A 10,555-nucleotide genomic window follows, 5' to 3' on the forward strand; every position below is an offset into this window, starting at 1 on the left:
AAGGATCTAGAAATAGAAATTGCATTTGACCTAGCAATCCCATTACTGGGAATATACCCAAAGAACTATAAAATATTCTACTATAAAGACACTTGCGCACGTATGTTCATTGCAGCCCTGTGCACAATAGCGAAGACCTGGAACCAACCCAAATGTCCAACAATGATAGACTGGACAAAGAAAATGTGGTACATATACACCAAGGAATACTACGTAGCCATAAAAAATGATGAGTTCAAGTTCTTTGTAGGGACTTGGATGAATCTGGAAACCATCATTCTCAGCAAACTGACACAAGAACAGAAAGCCAAACACCATATATTCTCACTCATAGGGGGGTGTTGAACAAGAAGAACACGTGGACTCAGGGAGAGGAGCATCACACACTGGGGGCAGTTGCGGGTGGTCAGGGGAGAGACGGCATGGGGTAGGAAGGGAGGGGAGAGGTAACGGGGAGAAATGCCAGATATAGTATGCACCTAAAGTAAAATAATTAAATAATAAAAATAAATAAAAATTTTAAAAACCATAGAACGTGATGGTAGAGCTCAACCACGGGTGAGCTCTAATGTTAACTATAGACTTTGAGTGATAACTGTGTGTCAATGTAGGATCATCAATTGTAATAAATGCACAATTCCAGTGTAGAATATTGATAGTTGGGAAGGTTGGTGGGGACAGGGAGTATATGAGAAGTCTCTATACTTTCCATTCAATTTTGCTGTGAAGCTAAAACTCTTCTGAAAAATAGTCTATTTTTAAAAGAAAAAAAGAAAGAAACTCAACAGAGCAAACAAACAACCTATAGGGGAAGACATAACAGACACTTCTCAAGAGAAGACATAAAAATGGGCAACAAATATAGGTAAAGATTAACAGCATCACTAATCATCAAAGAAATGCACATTAAAACCATTGTGAGATACCATCTCCCACCAGTCAGACAATTTGACTTTTTAGTAATAGCTATTATTAAAAAGTTAAAAAAAAGAAAAAAAAAACATGCTGGCAAGACTGCAGAGAAAAGGGGAGGCTTATACACTGTTGGTGGAAATGTAAATTAGTCCAGTCACTGTAGAAAATAGTCTGGAAATTTCTTAAAGAACTTAAAAAAGAGCTGCCATTCGATACATCAATTCCATTACTGGGTATATATACAAAACAAAACAAATTGTTCTACCAAAAAGAAACATACACTCCTGTGCTCATTGCTGCACTATTCACAATAGCAAAAACATGGAATCAACCCAGATGCCCATCAATGCTAGACTGGATAAAGAAAATGTGGTACATATACACAATGAAACACTACTCAGCAATAAAAAAGAATGAAATCACGTCTGTTGCAGCAACACGGATGCAGCTGAAGGCCATTATCCTAAGTGAACGAACACAGAAACAGAAACCAAAAACAGTATATTTTCACTTATAAGTGGTAGCTAAATATTGGCTACACATGAACATAAAGATGGAAAAATAGATATTGGAGACTGTACTAGAGGTGGGAGAGAGAGACAGAGACAAGAGCTGAAAAACTAAGAAACAGGTCCTATGGTCAGTACGAGGATGATGGAATCCATCCTTCAAACTTTAGCATCATACAATATTATCAGATAACAAACCTGTACATGTACTCCTGCATATAAAATAAAAATTGGTATTTGTAATAAAAAATTATAAATATATACCTAGTAATTTCTTATCAGAAATCATGAAAACCAGAAGGCAGTAGGTTGACATATTCAGCGTGCTGAAAGAAAAGACTTTAGCAAAACTTATTTGCAAAAAAATTTTTCTAAAAACTTAAGATAATTTTAGATAAAAAAAACTAACACAATTTCTCACTAGCTGATGAAGTTTAGATCTGTGTCACCACCAAACTCCTAAATGTTACAGGTGAGGCTTGGATTGGAGGTGACCAGATCCTGGGGGCGGTTTCTCATAAATGGTTTAGCACCATCCCCTCAATATCGTTCTTGTGATAGTGGGTGAACTCTCACGAGATCTGGTTATTGAAAATTGTGTGTTACCTCCACTCCCTCTCTCTCTTGTTCCTCCTTCTCCCACCATGTGAGATGCGGTTGCTCCCTTTTGCCATTTGCCATGATTGGAAACTTCCTGATTCCTCTCCAGAAAAAGAAGCTGCTTCCTGTACTTCCTGTACTGCTTGCAGAACTGTAAGCTAATTAGGCCTCTTTTCATTGTAAATTAAACATTTTCAAGTATTTATAGCAATGCAAGAATGGACCAATACACTAGCAAATCAGACCTACAAAAAATACTAAAGTGATTCCTTCCTTCACACTGAAATGAAATGAAATGAAAGAACCTTATATATTTGAATCCCCAAAAGGAAATATAGAGCACCTTAAAAAGAATGATATAGTGAATATGAAAGAAGTAAAAACATATTTTTGCTTTTAACTTTTTTCTTCTGATTTAAAAGATAACTACATACAACAATAAGTATAAATTTACATTTATGAGAATACAATGTATTAAGATAAAATTGTGTAACAATAAGAATCCAAATAAAGCAGAGAAAAAAGCTATATAGAAGCAAAGTTTTGTATACTGTTAAAACTTAAGTTGATATTAATTTGAACTGTATTTTTATAAATTAATATCTTAAGGTTAATCTTCTGAGCTACCACTAGAAAATAACGAAAAAAATAGTAAAATAAATTTTAAAAATAATTTAAATGACATACTAGAATATTTCTAGTAGTGTGATAGTAGCGAAGAAATAGAGAAACAAAAGACATAAGATAGAACACAAATAATAAAATGGTGAGATAAAAATTCTACATTATCATTCATTAAATTAAATGTAAATGGATTGAGCCTTCCAATTAAAAAGTGGAAACAGCAAAATGGATTAAAAACATGACCCAACACTTGGGATTCAAAGACAGAAGCAGAACTCAAGTAAAAGAATGCCAAGAGAATATATCACACAAATATCCAAAAGAGACTATAATGGGTATACAGTAGTTCTCCTTTATCTGCTATTTCACTTTCCATAGTTTGCTACCTATGGTCAACCATGGTCCAAAAAGAGATGAGAACAGTACACTAAACTTTTTTGAGAGAGAGAGACAGATACCATGATCACATAACTTTTATTATATTATTATAATTTTCCCATTTTATTATTAGTTATTGTTCTTAATCTCTTACTGTGATCATGGGTTGAATTTTATTGTAAGTCTATATGTATAAGATAAAAGCATAGTATTTATAGTGTTCAGAATTATCCAAGGCTTGAGGCATCCATTGAGAGTCTTCAAACATATCCCTAACAGATAAGAGAGGACCACTATATTAATATAAGACAAAACAGACTTTAAGACAAAATATATTCCTAGAAAAAAAAGAACATTTATAATGAAAAACAGTCAATCCAGAAAAATACAATAATTAAAAATATATGCCCATATCAAGAAAGTCCCAAAATATGTGAAGCAAAAACTGTCAGAATTGAAAAGGTAGGCAATTTAACAATAATAGAGACTTCAACACCCTGCCTACAATAATTGACAGAAGCAAACAAAAGATTAAAAGAAAAATGGAAGACTGAAACAACACAAAATCCCAATTGGACCTAACAGAAAACTACAGAACACTATACCTCAGAACAGGAGAATACACAATCAGTTCAGGTGAACATGAAATATTTTTCAGGACAGACCAGAAATTATGCATAATAAAATCTTAGTAAATTTCAAAGTTTTGAAATAATACACCTCAGACATAGTCATCCAAAACCCCAATTAGGCCTAACAGAAAACTACAGAACACTATATCCCAAAACAGGAGAAAACACAATCAGCTCAGGTGAACATGAAACAGTCTCGAGGACAGACCAGAAATTAGGCATAATAAAATCTTAGTAAATTTCAAAGTTTTAAAATAATACACCTCAGACATAGTCATCCAGTATGATCCAATAAGCTATTAATTTGTTCATTCAATTAATTCTTTAATTATTTATTCATAAATAAATAAGAATATTTTATTCATATTTTATTCATAAATATTCACGAATAAAGTATGATGAATAAATATTCAGTTTATTCATCAGTATATCCTCAGCATCTGTGCTTGCATGCCATCGATACTTCCAGATGCATGCATTCTAGGACACTGTACTCATTAGATAAGTATTATTTACATTATTTAATTACATAGAACTGAATTTTGCCTCTACACATTGACATGAATTAGGCTTTCTGAATTCATTACAGATAAAGTTGAAAGATTTCACTACTGTCTCCATGTGATAAAACTAAATATTTAATGATAACCATCATATTCATATCTCAAACTTCTTCAACTACTAAACAAATGTTTTGTTCTCCTACAACTTCTTCTGGGTAAGAAAATGAATTCTTACTAGATACTTTGAACTAAAAACACAGTTGGTCCTAAACCAAGCCAGTTATGAGGAAGTGATATATTTCCAAAGAGTCTCCTAGCACCAACGATTAATTGTCTGTAGATGAGATTGTAAAAGTTGTGTAATATATTGATGATAAACCGAAGGATATGTTAGTGAAACATTATGCATGACTTTATCATGGCCATAGATACTAACAAGTGAAGCAAGCACAATACCCGGATAAAAGATAACAAGAAAACATGTCTAAAGTGAAAAAATGCTCTGCTCACTTATCTCATAAATGTAAAAAACAAGTCGGCTTATTGACATGGCTGAGGCAAAAACCTAGCATCTCTGGGTTAGTCAAACCCACTTCATGGCACATCCTTGACAGAATTATTAAAGGCCTTGATGATCCAGGAATAAATATATTTTCACGTTTTTGTCAAGGACTTTTGCTTCATTCCTTTTCCTCAAACTCCTCTAAATAAAAGGACACTGGAAGTGAGTCCTATGATTGTTTTGCTCATTGTTAATTCACCTTTGCAAATAGCATACCTAAATCTCCAGGTCTCTATGTAATTTTCTTAGCAATACAGGGCAGCAAAAATAGGAGCAAAATTTTCTGGCATTACCTATTAATATTTTATGACTGTGGGATAATTATGAGAAATTCTGACCACAAAGAGATAATGGTGCCTAATTCCAAAACAGCAATTGCAAGAATCTTCTGAGATTACATGTTAAACTAATTAATAATATTGACTTTTTTGCTTTAATTTTTTCCTAACCCACAGTGAGAAACTGTATTTAATAGCATTTAATCTTTAAACTAATATTTGTCAACTAATCAGAGGCCTTCTAAAATTCATCTCTTTGTCCTTAGATTATTTTGCTCTAATTTTATAACTTAATTTTTTTAAAAGAAGCCTTATCTTCCCAATTAAATTGAGAACTTACTGAAGATAGATACATTGCCTTATTTATTGACATATCTTTCACAGTTCCAAGAAGGCAAGCAAATGTTTACTGTCAATTGATGCAAATACTTTTCAAAAACTGTTCAATTTGACACAAAACATTTATTTTTTATCTCCAAAATGTTTAATTTAAACAAACTACTTGTCAGGGTTCTCAAAAGAAACAAAACCAATAAAGTGTGTGTGTGTGTGTGTGTGTGCATGCGTGTGTGTGCACACACACACGTGTGCATGTGGACAAAGATTTATTTATTTTTTATTTTTTTAACTATACTTAAAGCTTTGAGATACCCGTGCAGAATGTACAGATTTGTTACATAAGTATACATGTACCATGGTGGTTTGGTGCACTCATCAAATGCACCCATCAAACCATCATCTACATTAGGTATTTCTCATAATGCTATCCCTCCCCTGGGCCCTCACACCCTAACAGGCACTGGTGTGTGATGTTTACCTCCCTGTGCCCATGTGTTCTCATTGTTAAACTCCCACTTATGAGTGAAAATATGTAGTGTTGGTTTTCTGTTCCTGTGTTAGTTTCCTGAGAATGATGGTTTAGAGCTTCACCCAGGTCTCTGCAAAGGACTTAAACTCATTCGTTTTTACGGCTACATAGTATTCCACGGTGTATATGTGCCACATTTTCTTTATCCAGACTATCATTGATGAGCATTTGGGTTGATTCCAAGAATTAGCTATTGTGTAGTGTTGCAATAAATGTACGTGTGCATGTTTCTTAATAGTAGAATCATTTCTTATCCTTTGGGGGTATACCCAGTAATGGGATTGCTGGGTCAAATGGTATTTCTAATTCTAGATACTTGAGGAATCACCACACTATCTTCCACAATAGTTGAACAAATTTACACTTCCATCAACAGTGTAACAGTGTTCCTATTTCTCCACATCCTCTCCAGCATCTGCTGTGGCCTGACTGTTTAATGATCACCATTCTAACTGGCGTGAGATGGTATCTCAATGTGGTTTTGATTTGCATTTCTCTAATGACCCATGATGATGAGCTTTTTTCATATGTTTGTTAGCTGCATAAATGTATTCTTTTTAAAAGTGTCTGTTCATATTCTTTGCCCACTTTTTGAAGGTGTTGTTTTTTTATTGTAAACTGGTTTAAGTTCCTTGTAGATTCTGGATATTAACCCTTTTTCTGATGGGTAGATTGCAAAAATTTTCTCCCATTCTGTAAGTTGCCTGTTCACTCTGATGATAGTTTCTTTTGCTGTGAAGAAGCTCTTTCATTTACTTAGATCCCATTTGTCAATTTTGGCTTTTATTGCCATTGCTTTAGATGTTTTACTCATGAAGCCCTTTTCCAGTGCTTATGTCCTGAATGGTATTGCCTAGGTTTTCTTCTAGGGTTTTTATGGTTTTAGGTCTTACATTTAAGTCTTCAATCCATCTTGAGTTATTTTGTATAATGTGTAAGAAAGCGGTCCAGTTTCAGTTTTCTGCATATGGCTAGCCAGTTTTCACAACACACTTTATTAAGTAGGGAATCCTTTCCCCATTGCTTATTTTTGTAAGGTGTCAAAGATCAGATGGTTGTAGATGTGTGGTGCTATTTCTGAGGCCTCTATTCTGTTCCATTGGTCTATACATCTGTTTTGATACCAGTACTATTTCAATAGAGCAAGAAAAACAAATAAAAGGCATAAGGATTAGGAACGAAAAAATAATACTAGAACGTTCCTTACTTACAAATGATATTGTTAATTATGTGGGCTTCTCTATGTAAATAAATTTAAAAATTGACAAAATAACCACTTGAGCCAATAAATAAATTTAGCAAAGCCACAGATAAACAGTGTATATACAAAATAATTGTAGTAGCAACAAGCAATTGCACTACCAACAAACAATTAAAAATAAATTTTGAAGAATCCTATTCACGGTTGAACCAAAAAAACACAAGACATCTAGAAATAAATCTAACTAAAGATATGGATGTCTTCTGAACTAAAAATCTATATTGTTGAGAGAATTTGAAATATAGTTTAAAACAGTAATTCTCCTCAATGTATGTATATAGATTCAATGGAATCACAATCAAATTCTGAACGCATTTTCAGAGAAATTGATTATTTCATTCTACATTGTATATGAAAATGTAATATAATATCATCAAAGCAATTTTAGTGAAAACTGCTAAAAATTTAGTACTCAAGACAGCCTGGTATTTCAAAATGATGAATCTATACATGTATGAAACAGAACAGAGAGTCCAGAAATAGAACCAAATATATATGAGCAATTTATTTTAACAAATATGACAAGCTAATTTAATGAAGAAAAAGGTATTTTTAATAAGTAATGCTAAAAATAAAAATTAAACCTTACTGAAAATCATACAAAAATTACCTCAAAACAGATCACAGACTCAAATGTAAAACCCAAAATTATAACATGTGTAGAAGAAAATATTTAAAAATTGCATTGCCTAGGTTTACTTCTAGAATTTTTATGGCTTTAGGCCCTACATTTAAATCTTTAATCCAACTTGAGTTAAGGTGTAAGCAAATGTAAGGAAGGGGTCCAGTTTCAGGTTTCTGCATATGGCTAGCCAGTTTTCCCAACTGCCATTTATTAAATAGGGAATCCTTTCCCCATTGCTTGTTTTACTCAGGTTTGTCAAAGATCAAGTGGTTGTCGATGTGTGGTGTTATTTCTGAGGCCTCTCTTCTGTTCCATTGGTCTATGTATCTGTTTGGTACGAGTACCACGCTGCTTTGGTTACTATAGCCTTGTAGCATAGTTTGAAGTCAAATAGCATAATGCCTCCAGCTTTGTTCTTTTTGCTTAGGATTGTCTTGGCTATATGGCTCTTTTTTTGTTCCATATGAAATTTACAGTAGTTTTTTTCTAATTATATGAAGAAGGTCAATGGCAGCTTGATGGGAATAGCATTGGATCTATACATTACTTTGAACAGTATGGCCATAATATTGATTCTTCCTACCCACGAGCATGGAAATTTTTACCGTTTGTTTGCATCCTCTCTTATTTCCTTGAGCAATGGTTTGTAGTTCTCCTTGAAAAGGCCCTTCACATCCCTTGTAAGCTGTATTCCTAGGTATTTTATTCTCTTTGTGCCAATTGTAAATGGGAGCTCACTCATGATTTGGCTCTCTGTTTGTCTATTATTGGTGTATAGAAATGCTTGCGATTTTTGCACATTAATTCTGTATCCTGAGACTCTGCTGAAATTGCTTATCAGCTTAAGGAGATTTTGGGCTGAGACGATAGGTTTTCTAAATATACAATCATGACATCTGCAAACAGAGATAATTTGACCTCCTCTCTTCCTATTTGAATACCCTTCATTTATTTCTCTTTCCTCATTGACCTGGCCAGAATTCCCAATACTATGTTGAGTAGAAGTGGTGAGACAGGGCATCTTTGTCTTATGCTGGTTTCCGAACATAATGCTTCTAGCATTAGCCCTTTCAGTATAATATTGCCTGTGGGTTTTTCATAAACAGCTCTTATTATTTTGAGATGCATTCTATCCATACTATCCATAGTATATTGAGTGTTTTTAGCATGAAGAGTGTTGAATTTTATCGAAGCCCTTTTCTGCATCTATTGATAAAATCATGTGGTTTTTGACATTTGTTCTGTTTATGTGATGGATTACGTTTATTGATCTGAGTATGTTGAACCAGCCTTGCATCCCAGGGATAAAGCTGACTTCTTCACAGTAGATAAGCTTTTTAATGTACTGCTAAATTCTGTTCACCAGTATTTTATTGAGGATTTTCGCATCGATGCTCATCAGGTATATTGGCCTGAAATTTCCTTTTTTTATTGTGTCTCTGCCAGGTTTTGGTATCAGGATGATGCTGGCCTCATGAAATGAGTCAGAAAGGAGTCCCTCTTATTATTGTTTGGAATCGTTTCAGAAGGAATGGTACCAGCTCTTCTCTGTACCTCTGGTAGAATTTGGCTGTGAATCTGTCTGGTCCTGGGCTTTTTTGGTTGGCAGGCTATTAATTACTGTGCCAATTTCAGAACTTGTTATTGGTCTATTCAGGGATTTGACTTCTTCCTGGTTTAGTCTTGAAAGGCTGTATGTGTCCAGAAATTTATTCATTTTTCTATATTTTCTACTTTATTTGCTTAGAAGTGTTTATAGTATTCTCTGATGGTAGTTTGTATTTCTGTGGGATCAGTGGTGATATCCCCTTTATCATTTTTTTTGTGTCCATTTGATTCTTCTCTCTTTTCTTCTTTGTTAGTCTGGTTAGCGGTCTATTTTATTAATCTTTTCAAAAACCTACCTCCTTGATTCATTGATTTTTTGAAGGGTTTTTCGTGTATCTATCTCCTTCAGTTCTGCTCTGATCTTTGTTATTTCTTGCCTTCTCTTAGCTTTTGAATTTGTTTGCTCATGCTTTTGTAATTTTTTAAATTGTGACATTAGAGTCTTGATTTTAGATCTCTCCTGCTTTCTCATGAGGGCATTTAGTGCTATAAACTTCCCTCTACATAATGCTCTAGCTGTGTCCCACAGACTCTAGTGCATTGTGTCTTTGTTCTCATTGGTTTCAAAGAATATCTTTATTTCTGCCTCCATTCCATTATTTATCCAGTAGTCATTCAGGAGCAGGTTGTTCAGTTTCCAGGTAGTTGTGCAGTTTTGAGTGAGTTCCATAATCTTGAGTTCTAATTGGATTGCACTGTGGTCTGAGAGACTGTTTATGATGATTTCCATTCTTTTGCATTTGCTTAGGAGTGTTTTACTTCTAATTATGTGGTCAATTTTAGAATAAGTATTATGTGGTGCTGAGAAAAATGTGTATTCTCTTGATTTGGGGTGGAGCATTCTGTAAATGCCTATTAGTTATGCTTGCTCCAGAGCTGAGTTCAAGCCCTGAATATCCTTGATAATTTTCTGTCTCATTGATCGGTCAGTGGGGTGTTAAAGTGTCCCACAAACACTGTCAGTTAAAGTCTCCACATTTACTGTGTGGGAGTCTAAGTCTCTTTGTAGGTCTCTAAGAACCTGCTTTATGAATCTGGTTGCTCCTGTAGTGGGTGCATATATATTTAGGATAGTTAGCTCTTCTTGTTGCATTGATCCCTTTACAATTATGTAATGCCCTTCTTTGTCTTTTTTGATCTTTCTGGTTTAAAGTCTGTTTTATCAGTGACTAGGATTGCAACCCTTGCTTTT

General features: G+C 34.1%; 1 protein-coding gene and 1 long non-coding RNA gene across 2 annotated transcripts in view; one reads left to right on the plus strand and one right to left on the minus strand.

Moving 5' to 3' along the window:
• Positions 1-10,555, minus strand: part of AGBL4 (ATP/GTP binding protein like 4) — a 313,176-nt gene that overhangs the window by 37,080 nt on the left and 265,541 nt on the right. The gene's annotated exons all lie outside the window — the stretch shown is intronic.
• The window catches only part of LOC119474135, a 26,349-nt gene continuing 17,139 nt past the window's right edge, over positions 1,346-10,555 (plus strand). Inside the window, exons 1-2 of the long non-coding RNA XR_005203425.1 lie at positions 1,346-1,382; positions 3,752-3,756. This is a non-coding gene — a long non-coding RNA (uncharacterized LOC119474135). The remainder of the gene's footprint in view (positions 1,383-3,751; positions 3,757-10,555) is intronic.

Source organism: Cebus imitator, unplaced genomic scaffold (genome assembly GCF_001604975.1).
Source record: "Cebus imitator isolate Cc_AM_T3 unplaced genomic scaffold, Cebus_imitator-1.0 Scaffold214, whole genome shotgun sequence".
In the NCBI taxonomy this organism is placed as follows: domain Eukaryota; kingdom Metazoa; phylum Chordata; class Mammalia; order Primates; family Cebidae; genus Cebus; species Cebus imitator.